The sequence below is a fragment of the Hemitrygon akajei genome, chromosome 7 (genome assembly GCF_048418815.1).
Source record: "Hemitrygon akajei chromosome 7, sHemAka1.3, whole genome shotgun sequence".
In the NCBI taxonomy this organism is placed as follows: Eukaryota; Metazoa; Chordata; class Chondrichthyes; order Myliobatiformes; family Dasyatidae; genus Hemitrygon; species Hemitrygon akajei.
Window position 1 is genome coordinate 155,280,627 of NC_133130.1, and position 18,795 is coordinate 155,299,421.

An 18,795-nucleotide genomic window follows, 5' to 3' on the forward strand; every position below is an offset into this window, starting at 1 on the left:
TATTAACTGATTGAATGTGAATGTGTCTTTGCACTGAGCTCAAAATGACATTTACAGTCTGGTGTTCCCTAATGTCCCTTATTTACTATATGAGAGGTTCACAGCATTTATTAGTCTGACAGAAAGGAGTTCAGAGTCAATATTACCTGTTTTAAACATTTCCACTTCATGTAGGTGTTGAAATCCTGAAAGTCCAGTTGTTCAGAAATCTTGCTCACCTGGTTCTATTTCAAGTGCTCACTTTAACCTCACCAGGAACCTAGTGCCCAGGCTACTGTTAAATATACCACTGCACTCTCTTTAAACAAACTGGACTGCCTTCCACACGCTCCCTTTAAACTCACTGGGTCCCATACTCCCTTAAAATTCATTGGGTTCACTGCAGTGTAACATCTAAAAATGTAAATTGAAATCTTATTGGGGGAGGGGTTACTGATACTTAATAGTTCAGAAAACCCTCTCACCTGGCACTACCTAAGTCCTGTGGGGACAGATTATATGAGTTTTGCTATATGTGAAATTCACTTTGTAAGTTTACTCTTCTGCATGCTTCTGGCATCTCCTTGAGCAAAGGGATGTTCCAGATCACAATGGCTTGTTTAGTCCCATCCTTACATCCAGTAAACCATTAACCCTGGTAAGATGATGGTGTCCTCCAATGCTGCACTCCTAATTCATACTTTTATACTTTTGGTATTTTGAGAGAGGAGAAGACAGAAGTGAAAAGGAACACAGAACAGTACAGCAGTCCCATCAGCTCACTGAGTTATACTGAAATAGGCTGATGGTACCTAATCGCTTCTGCCTGCACAGGGTCCATTGTTATCTGCATATTCACATGGAGCCCCTATTGCACCTGTATCGCATCTGCCTTCACCGCCCCCTGTCAATGCATTCTCTTGATAATCAGATGATTTTAATTAGTTTTATGCTGCCATGCCTGTTACAGAACAGGTTGGCAGTGCTAATTCTCCCACTAACTTTGTCCCTTTGCCCGGTTAGTCACTCCTTCTCGTTCTTTCGCTGGTCTAGTTTCCCCAGTAGTTCACACACTTTGCCCACACATTCTTGGGAGTTCACCATTTACACACCCCAACAGTAAAACAATCACTAGCTTGGCCAATCAAAACAACCCCTTCAGTTAACATGCTCTACTGGTTCATAACTCATAAAAATAAGGATTCCAGACACAGGTATTCCAAACAGGTTCACTTACTTTCATTCACACCATTACATCAGTTTGTAGACAGCAGAACGGCCCCAAAAGGCTCGAGGGACGTTTTGTGGCATCCTAAAATAATGCTGGTGTTAGTGGGAGCAGGCACACTGCACCCTACGCAGGCAACACCATTGGTGGGGGGGGGGGGGGGTATTATTCTTTTACATTCATCTGAGCATGTGGACACTGATCTATGGGTTTAACTAAGACACTAGTTGTGGAAGAAAACTCCCTGTTTAAATGTTCCAATTCTGCATCCGAAATAATGATCATGCTCGGGTCACATGATTATCCCCCTCCACACCCAGACCAACAGTAGAATTTCCTGGTCCTTCTCGTCCAGGCAGAGGCAGGCTTAAACTCTCAGTTTGGCTTTGCTAGAGAGGTATGGATGTTGGAGTGGGCAGTTAGTGAATAGTTTTATTGGAAAGATAAAGACAAAGTGAGTCGTGGAGAAAGCCCCTGTATATTTGTAAATTTTTGTACATACATGTTTGTTTTTCATTTGTCTACTTGTAAATATTTTCTTTCTCTTCACAACTTTTGGGCAGCTTTTGCACTTTTTCCTCCTGGCACTAAATAAATTTTTCCTCCTGTACACATCTGACTTCCAATATAACTCGGAGTCCTGCCATGTGCAGAAGTTCGCTGATGACACGGCCATAGTGGGGTGTGTCAGGAATGGACAGGAGGAGGAGTATAGGAAACTGATACAGGACTTTGTGATATGGTGCAACTCAAACTACCTGCGTCTCAATGTCACCAAGACCAAAGAGATGGTGGTGGACTTTAGGAGATCTAGGCCTCATATGGAGCCAGTGATCATTAATGGAGAATGTGTGGAGCAGGTTAAGACCTACAAGTATCTGGGAGTACAGTTGGACGAGAAGCTAGACTGGACTGCCAACACAGATGCCTTGTGCAGGAAGGCACAGAGTCGACTGTACTTCCTTAGAAGGTTGGCGTCATTCAATGTCTGCAGTGAGATGCTGAAGATGTTCTATAGGTCAGTTGTTGAGAGCGCCCTCTTCTTTGTGGTGGCGTGTTGGGGAGGAAGCATTAAGAAGAAGGACGCCTCACGTCTTAATAAGCTGATAAGGAAGGCGGGCTCTGTCGTGGGCAAAGTACTGGAGAGTTTAACATCGGTAGCTGAGCGAAGGGCGCTGAGTAGGCTACGGTCAATTATGGAAAACCCTGAACATCCTCTACATAGCACCATCCAGAGACAGAGAATCAGTTTCAGCGACAGGTTACTGTCGATGCAATGCTCCTCAGACAGGATGAAGAGGTCAATACTCCCCAATGCCATTAGGCTTTACAATTCAACTGCCAGGACTTAAGAACTTTTTTTTAAAGCTATTATTAATGCTTTTTGAGTTAGTGATTTAGATGCATATCATATTATTACTGAGTTAAGTATTGTATGTAATGAGTTTTTGCTACAACAAGTGTATGGGACATTGGAAAAAATGTTGAATTTCCCCATGGGGATGAATAAAGTATCTATCTATCTATCTATCTATCTATCTAAAGCCCCTTTGCACTAATGTGCTGCTGTGGATTACCATCTTTTCTTTCAACTGGTGACCCTTGATGGGTACACTTACCCACAGCTGATCGAGAGGTGTGACAATGTTCGTATATGAACACCAGAAACAGCTGTGGATCTGAAGCTGCAAACCACAGTGTAAATGCAAACTCAAAGTTCGAAGTACATAAATGCCACCATATGCAACCCTGAGATTCTTCTTCTTGTGGGCATACTCAATAAACCCAGAATAAAATTATGTTCATAACAGAATCAGTGGAAGACCGCACCAACTTGGGCATTCAACCACTGTGCAAACGGCAACAAACAGTGAAAATGCAAAGGGAACGAAATAATAAGTAAATCAGCAAAAAATACCGAGAACGTGAGATGAAGAGTCCTTGAAAGTGAGTCTGTAGGTCGTGGAAACATTTCAACGATGGGGCAAGTGAAGATGAGTGAAGTTATCCCCTTTGGTTCAAGAGTCTGATGGTTGAGGGGTTGTAACTGCTCTTGAACCTGGTGGTGTGCCAATGTACTCATGGCATTCATTGATCACATCGAATGATTGCTTGTGAGTTCCTAGCACACAGGATCTAGGTATACTTGTTCTGATATATTGGGCAGGCCGAATTGTCAGGAAGACCAAAAGACCATAAGATAGAGGACCAGAATTAGGGCACTTGGCTCATTGAATCTGTTCTGCCATTTCATCATGGCTGATTTATTATCCCACTCAACCACAGTCTCCTGCCTTCTTCCCATAACCTTTGGCACCCTTTTAATTCAAGAATTGCTTTAAATAATCTAAATGATTTGATCTCCACAGCTAGAATTCCACAGATTCACCACCCCCGGTTAAAGAAATTCCTCTTTATCTCTTCCTTTATTCCGAGGCTCTGTCCTTTGGTCCTAGATTCCACCACTATTGGAAACATCTTCTCTGCATCCACTCTATTTAGGCCTTTCAATATTTGATAGATTTCAATGAGATTCCAACCACCCCCCACTTCATTCTTCTAAACTCCGTTGAGTACAGGCCCAGAGCCATCAACACACACAATATGTTAGCTCTTTCATTCCCTGGATCATTTTCATGAACCTCCTCTGGACACTCTCCAATGCTGGTAATCCTTTCTTAGACAAGAGTCCCAAAACTGTTCACAATATTCCAAGTGCAGTCTGATTAATACTTTATAAAGTCTCATCATTACATCCTTGCTTTTAAATTCTGCTCTGCTTGAAATGAGAACATTGCATTTGTTTTTCTTGTACACATACCAACTATCTCAAACTGGCACACAAGCTCTGTGATGGGAAGAATTGGAGAGAAGGTTCAAGGAGTACTGAAAGCTGAATTGAAAAATACTCTCTCCACAATGATTTTTGGGAATCGTTGATCCATGAACACTCAAATGGAGAAGGGGTATTCAGGATGATATTGAGATCCTCAGCTTCACACAATGGGAGCAATACACAACATACACAACAGAGGAAGCACAACACCTCACAAATTACCTACTTGGTCCATCAGCCATTTTATGCCCCATCTGTGGAGGAGTCCATGGCTTCCACACTTGCATCTTCAGAACTCATACAGAAGCAGTTCATCCTCCATCTCAAAGTGCTATATAAGAAGATGAAGGTAGTTTTTGATGTATCTTTAAGCATCACTTTTCAAATATGCCAGTACTAAACATGTGCAAATAATATATGTTAGTTTGGACAATGAATGATAGGATTTTTTTAGAGACACAATGTGGAATAAGCCCTTCCAGCCCTTGGACCTGCACCACTAAGCAGCTGCAATTTAACCCTAGCCTCATCACAGGATAATTTACAATGAGTAATTAACTTACTAACTGGAACATTTTTGGACTGTGAGAAGAAACCAGAGCACCTGGAGGAAACACATGCATTTCATGGGGAGGATGTACAAACTCCTTAGAGAGGACACGAATATTGAATTCCAAACTCTGATGTGCTAGGTAGTAATAGCGTTGCACTATCGTACCATGGTTCCATGCTACCATGGCATCTCTGTTGTCACCTCTGATAATGTCCCTGTCCTGCAAAGGTTGTTGTATATAGGAGTAGATGGTGTCCATATGTTGCTTCCTTCCCCTACCTTGTCTACTCATCTCTTTGGAAAAGATATCACCGAAACGTCCCAATAACCTTAAATAAATTTTTCTTCATCTCTGTGTCTGGGAGCTGCTTGCCTTGTACATATGGCATTAGGTTTGTTGTGTGTGTAATGCTTTGTATTTGTGATGATGCTGCAAGTGTTTTCCATTACACCTCGGCATACGTGTACATGTGCACATGATATTAAACTCGACTTTAACCCCATTGAACACTAAGGTAGGCCTGCTGCCCCGATTGCAAAAATTGAAGTGCTTCCAGAGAAAAACATAGAACTTATTCCTCTGCCTACATTCTGTGGAAATAAACGGAGTGAACGAGCGGTGTTGGGCTTCACATTTGGGCAGTGGGATTGGGAGGATGGTGTGGCAGTGAGCTGCAAAAGATAACGCAAGAGGACAGTGAGGAGCCAGCAAAATGGGTGTGATTGAGCTTTGAAAGAGAAATGGGTGGAGGATGATTAGTGATGTTTGGGTAGATAGGAGAGAGACAACGGTGCCAGAACTTGCAGGCGCAACTTTTTACCCTCCCTTAATCTCTCCCCATCCTGCACAATTTCATACCTTTATCTCACTCCCTTCTTTCTTTTACCCCCTTATTTTCTCCATCCCCACTTTTTCTTTCTCTCCTTCAATATCTCTTACTTTCTCTCTTTCTCTTCCTTCCACCCCACCCCCCCCCACCTCTCTGCAACTTTCCATCTCTCACAATGATCACAGCTGATGTCACTACCCTCAGTTTCAGAAGTCTGCAGAGTATTTAAGTACTCTAGGACCCTTCAAAGTGGCCAGAAAATCATCTGCTCTGTTAGATTGTACGGTAATTGAGAAGGAATAGCTTTGAGAAACAATTGTACTTCTGAAAACCATAATGTCGCTAAACATCTGCACAAAGTGGCTTAGCTTTGTCATTCAACAGATGGCACCTATGCACATCTATTAACTGTGACGATTAATTTCCCTGCTTCTACTTACTCAAAGCAACAGAAGTTTACAATATGTAGCTTTCTTCACATTGATTCACTTTCTCTCACTCAGGAAGTGAAAACCTAGGAGTGATCTTTAGAAATATATAGGTTGGAAAGGAGAATCAAAACAAACAACTACCGTACATTTTAAAAGAGACACAAGATTCCAGCATTTGCAGTCTCTTGTGTCTGGATGCTCCAAACATTATGAAGGATTTTTTTAAAATATAGGGTAAGGATTTGGAAGTTTGGATAAATAAGTCTTCAAGGAAAATTAAGGGTTATGAGGAACCAATAAAAAAGAGGAATTGAGGCTGGAATAATTTGGCCATGAACATGTCGGATGGTGAGGCTGTGTAGCACACACTTAGTCCAATTCCTTGTGACAGAAGTTTTAGAAGTTGGTGCACAAAGTCACAATGGGGAGGGGGGATCTCATTGAAACCTATTGAATATTGAAAGGCCTCAAAAGAGTGGGTGTGGAGAGGATGTTTCCTCTGATGGGAGAGTTTATGACCAGAGCACATAGCCTCCGAATAGAGGGACATCCATTTAAAACAGAGATTAGGAGGAATTTCTTCAGCCAGAGAGTGGTGAATCTTTGGAATTCTTTGCCATAGGCAGCTGTGGAGGCCAAGTCATTGGGTATATTTAAGGCAGAGGCTGATACATTTTTGATTATTAAGAATATGAAGAGATGCAGGGAAAAAGCAGGAAGGAAATGGATCAGTCATGATGAAATGGCAGAGCAGACTCCATAGGCCAAATGGCCTAATTCTGCTCCTATATCTCATGGTCTTATGGTCTGGGAGAGGGGGCAACAATTAGTTTTAAAATCATGGAGAATCTCTTTATCAAAAATTCTAGATAATATTTAAAATCTTTGTCCTGATATAGAAGGGATCATCTTACATACATCATGTATATACAGGTCATTCGCTAGTTTACCACAGGAGACACAATGAACCTCAGTGATTATCTTTATTTCCAAGTTATAGCACCAGGTCTAAAAAAAAATTAAGAAGGAGTAACTGTTTTCAGATTATTCAGTTATCTACTTGCACAGTGAATACTGATCAGTCATCACCAATCCTCATGTAACTCTGTAAACAGTCTCAGTGCACACACAAGTTGAAGGGTAAAATGCTTCACAGCTATTTGGTCCATTTAGAATATCAAATTGTCGGGTTTACAAAGCTGATACCAAGTATTACAGTTGTTTGTCAGTGTTGCCCACAGGGATTGAGCCACAGCTTGTGTTCTTTTTATTGCCTATGTGTGAATGTAATCCTTGGAAAAGCTGCTGAAACATTAACTTTTCTGGCAGATCGTGTGGCTCATAATTTTTCTCAGCTCTGTGATCCATGACAATTTTCGAACTATGACTGAAAATCAGCATTTTTGTTTGACTGGTTGGTGGCTTTCTGTCAGCTCAGTATGACCTATCCACATGACTGTCTTGCCAACTGCTCTTTTGTTGAGTTTGGGAGTTGGGAGGTAGTGTAGGACAGAGTATGGGATACACTGGTCATAGAGCTCAGGAAAAAAAAACATCTCTGCCATAAATGGTGCAAGAAAACAATACATTGAACTGTTGTGCTTAGGTTACTACCTAATACCATCTTTAAACCTCCTGAGCCTTTCCTTTAAAGCAGTAGTTCCCAACCTTTGTTTTCTGCTCAAGGCCCTCTTGTGACTTTCATTTACCTCTGTGGCCTCCACCCTCCGAAGTCTCTCTTGGTTGCTGAAGTTTTCTTTGGGGTCAGTTGTACTCAATATTCTAACATACAGAAAATATTTATGCTCTAAAAGGTTTTAGGTATTATATGTTAAACATAATGTTTCAGGCCCACTTGGTAGTGCAATAATATTAGCACCGGGCTCCAGAGCGAAGGTTTGCCAGTTCGAATCCAAGTCGGGTTGAGTGTCGAGCTAGCAACTCGGCCTCGTAAAGACAAGAATAGCTTGCTACGGAAACACCGTTGTGACGGTGCCCCGATAACTCCACTGCCGAGTTAAGGACTATTCTTCTTTTTCTATAATATTTCAGGAGTATATGAAAAATAAAACTATTCAAAGCTCTGAATAGGATACTCTATGTGTAATATATATAATATTCTTCCTATCAGCAATGAAAGTTGTGTGAATAGGCTCTATAGAAACTTGGTAATTTTTGAAGAATTATAATAATTATAACCTCGTGAAAAAGTATCAGTATTGAATCTACATGTAAAAATAAAACTAGTTTTTTAGGCAGTTCTTAGATACTTGTTTTAAATATTTTTTAAAATGCTCATTTCTATGCAAGTTTTATATGCAATAAACAGCATGTACTCAGAATGAAAAGTGAGTTCAAAGTTCAAAGTAAAATCTATTATCAGAATACATACATGTCATCGCATACAGCCCTGAGATTCTTCTTCCTGTGGGCACTCGGAACAATAACTGTAAACAGGATCAATCGACAACAATGTGTGCAAATGCAAATATAAATAAAGATTATGAAATAGCATGAAATGGAAGAGCTTGAAATAACAAGATCAATAGTCCTTAAAGTGAGACCATTGGTTGTGGGGAAAAAAAGAAAGCCTTTGATAAGGTCCCATATAGGAGATTAGTGGGCAAAATCAGAGCACATGGTATTGGGGGTAGGGTACTAACATGGACAGAAAATTGGTTGGCAGACAGGAAACAAAGAATAGGGATTAATGGGTCCTTTTCAGAATGGAAGGCAGTGACTAGTGGGGTACCGCAAGGCTCGGTGCTGGGACCGCAGCTATTTACAACATACATTAATGATTTAGATGAAGGGATTAAAAGTAACATTAGCAAATTTGCAGATGACACAAAGCTGGGTGGCAGTGTGAAATATGAGGAGAATGTTAGAGAATGTGGGGTGACTTGGACAGGTTGGGTGAGTGGGCAGATGCATGGCAGATGCAATTTAATGTGGATAAATGTAAGGTTAGCCACTTTGGTGGCAAGAACAAGAAGGCAGACTGCTATCTGAATGGTGTCAAGTTAGGGAAAGGGGAAGTATAACGAGATCTAGGTGTCCTTGTTCATCAGTCACTGAAAGTAAGCATGCAGGTACAGCAGGCAGTGAAGAAAACTAGTGGCATATTGCCCTTCATAACAAGGGGAGTTGAGTGTAGGAGCAAAGGGGTCCTTCTGCAGTTGTACAGGGCCCTGGGGAGACCACAGCTGGAGTTTTGTGTTCAGTTTTGGTCTCCAAATTTGAGGAAGGACATTCTTGCTATAGAGGTTCACGAGCGTAGGTTCATGAGGTTGATTCCCAGGATGGCGGGATTGTCATATGTTAAAAGATTGGAGCAACTGGGCTTGTATACACTGGAATTTAGAAGGATGAAAGGGGATCTGATTGAAACATTTAAGATTATTAAGGGATCGGACACACTAGAGGCAGGAAACATGTTCCCGATGTTGGGGGAATCCAGAACCAGAGGCCACAGTTTAAGAATAAGGGGTAGGCCATTTAGAACGGAGTTGAGGAAAAACTTTTTCACCCAGAGAGTCGTGGATCTTTGGAATGCTTTGCCTCAGAATGCAGTGGAGGCCAATTCTCTGGATGCTTTCAAGAAAAAGTTAGATAGAGCTCTTAAAGATAGCGGAGTCAAGGGATATGGGGAGAAGGCAGGAACGGGTTACTGATTGTGGATGATCAGCCATGATCACTTTGAATGGCGGTGCTGGCTTGAAGGGCTGAATGGCCTACTCCTGCACCTATTGTCTATTGTCTATTGAAAACCTGAAATAGAATGAGTTTAGTTACCCATTTTGTTCAAGAGCCTGCTGGTTGAGGGGTAGTAACTGTTCTTGAACCTGGTGGTGTGAGTCCTGAGGCTCCTGTACTTTCTACCTGATGGCAGCAGCAAGAAAAAGCATAGCATGTATGATAAGGATCTTTGATGATGGATACTGCTTTGATGTGCTCATTTGCTTTACCCATTATGTACTGGACTGAATGCACTACCTTTTTAGAACTTTCCACTCAAAGGCATTGGTGTTCCCATAACGGGCCATAATGCAGCTAGTCAGCACCATTTCCACCACACATCTGTATAAGTTTGGCAATGTTTATGATGACATTCTAAATCCTTGCAGTGTCCTGAGGAAGTAGAGGCACTGTCATGCCTTCTTTGCAATTATATTTATATTATGGGTCCAGGACAGGTCCACTGAGATCGTGACACCCAAGAATTTAAAGTTACTGACCCTCTCCAACTCTGATCCGCTGATGAGTACTGGCTCATAGACCTATAGCTTCCCTCTCCTGGTCTACACTCAGACTTCTTGACATTGAGTGAGAGAGTGTTGTAATTATACCACTCAGCCAAACTTTTAATCTCCCTCTTGCAGGCTGATTCATCACTACCTTTGATACGGCCTACAACAATAGTGTCAACAGCAAACTTGTACAGAGTGTTGGAAATTCCTTTCAAAATATGACAAGTATCAGGGATTTAATGAAAGTTGTAGTGGTAGATAGTGATGCAGTGGTAAACCACAAGTTCTTGCCTTTTCACAATTTAGCCGTTTCTGGCAGATGATCCAACTGCAGTAACTGCAGCCTTCATGTCACATTTTATAAGTAATATAACATGCACGGGTCAGTGGAATGCAAACAAAAGCAGCCTCCTGCTGCATACTTACTGATTGTCCTTGCTGCAGACAGACCCGCCCAACCTTCAGTCCAGTGTTTTAATTAGATTACTACAACACGGCTGTTGCCAGATTTTCCATGTTAATTCCCTTCTGATAAGGGTTGTGGTATGGAAAACCTGGCAACTTCTGGCAGTCTTTCAGTTGGAATTAGATGTGCTGGTTCCATATTAACATGTAATTATCTGTAACAAGGTAATGATAATCACTAGCTGGTGGAGCATGTTGTCGGTGTCACAGCTGCCTGCTCACTGTATAATCGCTGACTGGGTGTGGATATGGATACGGATTGGGCCTCAGCAGGCCACCCCTCTGTGTGTGAATGGTGAGTTGTGTGTGGTCAAGCAGGAGCAGAGGTAATGATTGATGTGCCGCTACCTCCCCCCACCCCACTCCACACACAAACAGGCTAAGCTATTTTGCTGCCTCATTTGTATCATCTAGGATATTTTCTCATTCATTTCATTCAGTGCTCCAATTAAATTACATATTTCTTTTTATTTTTGTGTATTTATAATATTTCATTACAACAGTGAATTTATCATGGCCCATTCAGAAACCCCAGTTTCATGTTTTTTTTAAAACTTGTGGCCCCTACAAAATCTGGCATGACCCCCTGGGGGGCCATATGACACACGTTCAGAACCACTGCTTTAAAGTAGTATTATCCCCGAGGATAATTTGATTATTGAAATTCTTGTAATAGAGCTTTGACTGGCAGCCAATCTGGACATCGGAAGTTTGAAGAGAAGGGGACTTCAATCAGGTCCACTATCTGAGCATAAAAGGCAGGAACAGGTCACAGCAATGTAATAAAGCTTTGACTAGCGACCAGTTGGCGTTTGGAATTTATTAGTATGAGCAAATTAAAGGACAGCAGAGACAAGCGCGGTGGCCATCATCTGAGTGGACATAGCCAGAATGGTGATCTTAAGACTTTAGGTCCGCGAGGCTTCAGCAAAGAGAGGTTGCACTCAGAGAAAGCAAAGGAAAGGAAATCTTTTTTTTCCATTTCTTTCTTTATTTTTCTCAGTTAGGACAGCAGGGACGACAGACAGGATAGTGAAATGCTCCTCTTGCAGGACAAGAGAATGCAGGGGGACTTCCAATGTACTTGATGACTGCAAGAACTGCACCCAGCTGCAGCTTCTAACAAACCTCATCAAGTAGTTGGAGCTGGAACTGGATGAACTCTGGATTATTCTGGAGGTTGAAGGGGTGATAGATACGACTTCTAGGGAGGTAGTTACACACACCCAAGGTGTGACACAGGAAACTGAGTGACAGTCAGGAAAGGAAGGGGGTTAAGGAGCTAGTGCAGAGTACTCCTATGGCCATCCCTGTTATCACTGTGGATACTGTCGGATGGAATGACCTAGCAAAAGGAAGTTGCAGTGGGCAAGTCTCTGGCACAGAGTTTGCCTCTGTGACTCAGAAGGGAAGTGGCGAGAAGAGACTCACTGGTGATAGGGGATTTGTTAGTTAGGGGAACGGACAGGAGGTTCTGTGGGCAAGAACGAGATTCCTGGATAGTATGTTGCCTCCCAGCTGCCAAGATCTGGGATATCTCAGATCGAGTCCTCAGCATTTTTAAGTGGGAGGGTGAACAGCTAGAAGTCCTGGTCCATGTAGGTACCAATGACATGGATAGGAAAAGTGACGAGGCTCTGCATTAGGAGTTCAGGGAGTTGGTGCTAAGTTAAAGGGCAGGACATCCAGGGTTGTGATCTCAGGATTGCTACCCATGCCACCTGCTAGGAGGCCAGAGCTAGGAAGACTATATAGTTTAATACGTGGCTAAGGAGTTCATGTAGGAGGGAAGACATAAGATTATTGGATCATTGAGCTCTTTTCCAGGGAAGACAGGACCTGTACAGAAGGGACGGTTTGCATCTGGACTGGAGGGGGACTAATATCCGAGCGGGAAGGTTTGTTAATGCTGCATGGTGGGGTTGAAACTAAAGTTGCAGGGGGGTGGGAACCAGAGTGCCAGAACAGTTAGTGGAGAGGTTGTGGAGACAGATGTTCGACCTCAGACAAAGTTAGGAATCAAACGGTTGAGCAGGTGCGACTACTGTCCTGAGCTGCCGATATTTCAATGCAAGACGTGTCATAGGAAAGGTGGACAATAGTGCTGAAGATGAAGTAGCTGGCTTACAAACAGAGGCAATGTGTAGTAAGAAGAGACTGTTGATAGGGCGTAATTGTAGTCAACAGGATGAGCTAAGTTAACAAACTTTGCTAAGCTAACAAATTCAGTGAGATAAGTTAACACATTTCACGGTGGTAATAAACTAGGTTCTGATTCTGATTCTGATGAGCTACAATGTAAAAGGCGGGACAAAATCAAGAAGGGTGAATACAGGACTGAAGGTGTTGTATTTGAATGACCGCAGTATATGGAATAAGGTAGATGAACTTGCAGCACAGTTGTAGATTGGCAGGTACGATGTTGTAGGCATCACTGAATCATGGCTGAAAGGAGATTACAGCTGGGAGCTTCATGTCCAATGACACACATTGTATCAAAAGGACAGGCAGGAAGGCAGAGGGGGCAGTGTTACTCTGTTGGTAAAAAATCAAATCAAATCATTAGAAACAGGTGACATAGGGTTGGAAGGTGTTGAATCATTGAGGATAGAGCTAAGGAACTGCAAGGGTAAAAAGACCCTGATTGTAAACAGACCCTTAGACAGTGGTAAGAATGTGGTCTACAAATTACAATGGGAGATAGAAAATGCATGCCAAAAGGGCAATGTTACAATAGTCATGGGGTCTTCAATATGCAGGTAGATTGGGAAAATCAGGTTGGTCCTGGATTCCAGGAGGGGAAATTTCAAGAGTACCTACAAGATGGCTTTTTAGAACAGTTTCTGGTTGAACCCACGAGAGGGTTAGTTATTCTGGATTTGGTGTTTTGCAATGAGTCAGAATTGATTTGAGAGCTTAAAGTAAAATAATCCTTAGGGGAAAATAATCAAATTCACCATGAAGTTGGAGATGAAGAAGATAAAGTCTGATGTATCAATATTACAGTGGAGTAAAGGGAATTACAGAGGCATGCAAGAGGAGTGTTTCAGCAATGATTGGAAAAAAAAACACTGGCAGAGATGATGGCAGAACAGCAATGGCTGGAATTTCTGGAAGCAATTTGGAAGGTGCAGGATATGGACATCCCAAAGGGGAAAAAGTATTCTAAAGGCAAGATGACATAACCGCGGCTAATGAGAAGTCGAAGCCAACATAAAAGCCAAAGAAAGTGCATATAATAGAGCAAAAAGTAGTGGGAAGTTAGAGGATTGGAAAGCATTTAAACACCAACAGAAAGCAACTAAAAAAGTCATTAAGAAGGTAAAGATGGAATACAAGATAAGCTAGCCAATAATATTAAAGAGGACACCAAAGCTTCTTCAGACACATTAAGTGTAAAAGAGAAGCGAGAATTGATATTGGACCACTGGAAGATGATCCAATAATGGTAATAGTAGTAATGGTAGACAACAAAATAGTAGACAAACTGAATAAGTATTTTGCATCTGTCTTCATGGTGGAAGACACCAGCAGTACAGTGGAAATTCCAGATGTCAGGGGTCATGAAGTTTGTGAAGTTACCATAACTAGAGAGAAGGTTCTTGGGAAACTGAAAGGTCTGAACGTAGATAAGTCATCTGGGTCAGATGGTGTACACCCTAGATTTCTGAAAGAGGTGGCCGAAGAGACTGTGAAGACATTAGTAATGATTTTTCAAGAATCACTAGACACTGGAATGTTTATGGAAAACTTGAAAATTGCAAATGTCACTCCACTCTTCAAGAAGGGAGTGAGGCAGAAGAAAGGAAACTATAGGCAAGTTCATCTGAATTCAGTGGTTGGGAAGATGTTGGAGTTGATTATTAAGGATGAGGTCTCAGAGTACTTGCAGCCACATGATAAAATAGGCTATAGTCAATATGGGTTCTTCAAGGGAAAATCTTGCCTGACAAATCTGTTGGAATTCTTTGAAGAAATAACAAACAGGATAGATAATGGTAGTACAGAAATGATACTAGCATGGATAAAGCAGTGGCTGATTGGCAGGAGGCATTGAGTGGGAATAAAGGGAGCCTTTTTCTGGCTGGCTGCCGGTGACTAGTGGTGTTCCAGTTGGGACTGATTACTTTTCCGTTATATGTCAATGATTTGGATGTGGAATTGATGGTTTTGTTGCAAAGTTTGCAGGCAATATAGAGACAGGAGGAGGGGAAGGTAGTTTTGAGGGAGTAGGGAGGCTGCAGCAGGATTTAGGCAGAATAGAAGAATAGGCAAAGAAAAAGAGTATAGAATACAATGTTGGGAAGCATATGGTCATGCATTTTGGTAGAAGAAATGAAAGGGTTGACAATTTTCTAAATGGAGAGAAAATACAAAATAACTGAGGTGCAAAGGGACAGGAATCCTTGTGCAGGATTTCCTAAAGGTTAATTTGCAGGAAGGCAAATGCAATGTTAGCTTTCATTTCAAGGGGACTAGAATATAAAAGCAAGGATGTAATGTTGAGACTTTATAAAGTACCGGTGAGGCCTCACTTGGAGTATTGTGAGCAGTTTTGGGTCCCTTATCTTAGAAAGGATGTGCTGAAACTGGAGAGGGTTCAAAGGAAGCTCACAAAAATTATTCCAGGATTGAATGGCTTGTCATATGAAAAGTGTTTGATGGCTCTAGGCCTGTATTCACTAGGATTCAGAAGAATGAGGGGTGACCTTATTGAAACCTATTGAATGATGAAAGGCCTTGATAGAGTGGATGTGGACAGTATGTTTCCTGCGGTGGGAGAGTCTAAGACCAGAGGACATAGCCTCAGAATAGAGGGCTGTCCTTTTAGAACGGAGTTGAGGAAGAATTTCTATTGCCCAATAGTGTCTGTGGAATTCTTTGCCATGGGCAGTTGTGGAGGTCAGGTCTTTCTGTGTATTTAAGGTAGAGCTTGAAAGGTTCTTGATTGGTCAGGGCACGAAGGGATACGGGGATTGGAGCTGAGAGGAAAATTGGATCAGCCATAATGAAGTGGTGGAGCAGACTCGATGGACCAAATGGCCTAATTCTGCTCCTACATCTTACAGTCCTCTGGTCTTATGATTGGGAAATTATGATGACACCTGTACAGGCAGAGATGATTTGGTGTCATTCCCTTAATTGGTTCAGCACAATATTGTGGGCTGAAGGCAGATTCATGTGCTGTTCTTTCCTCTGTTCTATGTACTTCTGTTCACACCAATGATACTGAGTTCAAGACCATGAAATCTTAAAGTTCTGGGAGTGAACTTCATCATTAGCCTGTCCTGGACCAGCAACATAGATGCTACAATTAAGGAAGTTCATCAGCTCCTTGACTTCCTCAGGAGGCCAAAGAAATTTGGCAGGTCCACTTTGAGACTCACTGACTATTTTCAGTCACCATAGAAAGCATCCTATTCGGATGCATCACAGTTTGGAATGGCAACTGTTCTCCTGTGATTGCAAGAAACAGCAGAGAGTTGTGGACACAGCTCTACACATCTCGGAAATCAGCCTTGTCTCCATGGATTCTGCCTTCTCTTCTCATTTGCTCAGTGAAGCATCCAGCACCATTAAAGACACTACCCACCACAGACATTCTCTCTTATCCCACTTCCCATTGGACTGAAATTAATAACTATTGTTTCCAATAAATTATGTAAGACAAAATATACCTCTTCAGAATTCTTAGGTTATGTCAATGGAAATGATATTTATTGATTCCTATATAAAATAAATTGAGTTATTTTGAAATACACTCTGATGGAAGCATATAGCAAGTTGTCATAGTTATTTGGCGTTCTCCCGGGATCTTGTGCACATCGTATTGGAGTAAAGTTTTATGAGTGCCCAGTATAATAAAAAATCAAATCTTCCATGAATAGCAGAAGTCTACAAATGCTGGAAATCTGAACCTAAAGCTAAACATGCTGTTAATGCTCACCATATCAGGCAGCATCTTTGGAGAGAGAAAAAGAGTTAATGTATTAGGTCAATGATGTATCAAGAGTTCTGTTGAAAGGCCGAACACCTAAAAAGTTAAATATTCTGATTTAACTCAAATTCAAGTTCATCTTGCATATTAACTCTCTACTCTCTGTACTATAGCTGCTCTATGTTAAGCAATGTCTCTTTTTTAAAACATTCTCAGCCTTGTTACAAATTCTCCATTGCCTTAGTCTTGGCCTCCTGAGCCTTGCAAACCTCCAACATAGATGCACTCCGACCATTTCCAACCTTTTGTTCATCCCCAGTTTTAATCACTCCATTGAAAAGTCATGTCTTCAGCTATCTTGCTCTTAAAATCCCTCCCTTAAACCTTTCTATCTCTCTGCCTTAATTGCATTCATTAAATTCAATCCCTTTGAACTGACTGTTATCCACTTGCCTTATTTGGGTGAATGTTAAATTTTGTTTGGTAAAGCATTCTTGAAGCAATATTCTACTGCCTTACTGCACAGTTGATGAAGTTGGCGTAAATGTTCTATTTGCTATTCACATATAACCCTGTGGTTTTCAACTGACTGCCTTTAATGTAGACTAATTTTTTATGCATGGATGGAAAGTTGAAAATATATCTCAGTATTTCTAGCATATCAGTCTGTTCTAAATTTGAAACCACAAAATAATTATTACTGGATGATTTCTACTTTAAGTAGGCAATGTTCTAAATCTTGGAAGATCATTACATTTTCAAATAATTCTTAATGGAGTCATTATAAACACAGACTTGAGGTTTTAAATATGAATCAATGTCATAACTTTGCAATTTATTTGTTAATTCTAGACTAACTGACGTCAAAGTTTTAATATAGAATAGCAACTTTGGTTTTATCCTTTTTCAGTCAGTCTTTCATATTAAGCCTACAATTATTTCATTTCATGTTTTTTGTTCTGCTTATAATAATTCTTCCTCCAACTTTTGTACAACATTTTTAGCATTGTTCTTAAAATGTCTGCAGAACTGTTGTCCACCTGAGCTCTCTAGCCACTTGCCTGCTAATTCCGCTTTGGAGCTTTCTTCTTACGCAAAATTGACTAACATCTGACAGTGAGGTCCTGCCTTCTGAGCATAAGTCTCCACTGGTCAGACAACCAAGTTGAACCATCTGTCAAAGCAATTCCATGAGTCTGGCAAACAGTAAAATATATTCAAGATCTGATGAAAATTAAATCCATTGTTCACTGTAGAATGATTTAACTTTTTGTAAAACAAAAAAAAGCAATCACATACATCTGACACATACCTTTTTACTCTGTTGCAATTTTTCTCCATTCAGATTGCTGTGCTTGTTCCTGTGACTGTTGTCAGCTGGCACAGGTCTATGGTAGATCTCTCAATGTAAGTGTTTTCTGCTTATGGCCATGAGGACTCAAGCAGGAAATCTGCAACCATTTGTCATGTGGAAGAGTAAGGCCCAATTTTCAACATTGTTAGGTGTACTACCAATTTTTTGATGCATGGACAGGGAGGCAAGCTGCTCTCTAAACCAAAGGAAGGCTGCTCTGCTTTCTGAAAGATCTCAATATTGAAGGCAACAGAAGGCCCCAGACAAGTGGTAGAGTGAAGAATCCAAGCAGCTGGTGCTGACTTGTCTACAACTATCTCCAGTCATTGCACATTGAAAGGTCAGGAACACTAGCACACTCTTCCTGCACTAGTCACCATAAATTTATGTTCTTCAGTTTATTTTCTTCTGTATCCATTGGAAACCATTGATATTGATTTATATCCATTTATTTTTCATATCACAGAATCACTTTTTGATACTATATATTTTAATTTTGCATTTATGCTAACATAAAACACAATCCACCATAGTACCATATCAGCACAGTGCTGATATGGCTACATTTGCAAATTGCTATGTCAGCATTTCCCAGTCCATGTTACCATGTTTACTGTCCCTCTATAGTTTCATGTGTTGGCGCGTGGCCTAGTGGATAAGGCATCGGTCTAGTGATCTGAAGGTCACTAGTTCGAGCCTCAGCTGAGGCAGCGTGTTGTGTCCTTGAGCAAGACACTTAACAACACATTGCTCCGCTTGAGTCCTAGTGCCCTTCCCTTGGACAACATCGGTGGCGTGGAGAGGGGAAGGCTTGCAGCATGGGCAACTGCCGGTCTCCCATACAACCTTGCCCAAATCCACGGTCTCATGAGACTAACGGATGCCTATTATATAGTTTCATCATCATCTCCCAAATGCCATAATTTTAAAT

The 18,795-nt window shown here is 41.3% G+C and overlaps 1 protein-coding gene across 5 annotated transcripts in view; it reads left to right on the forward strand.

Annotated features, from left to right (window-relative positions):
- The window catches only part of LOC140731037 (astrotactin-2-like), a 1,710,280-nt gene that overhangs the window by 1,189,505 nt on the left and 501,980 nt on the right, over positions 1 to 18,795 (forward strand). The window lies entirely within an intron of this gene.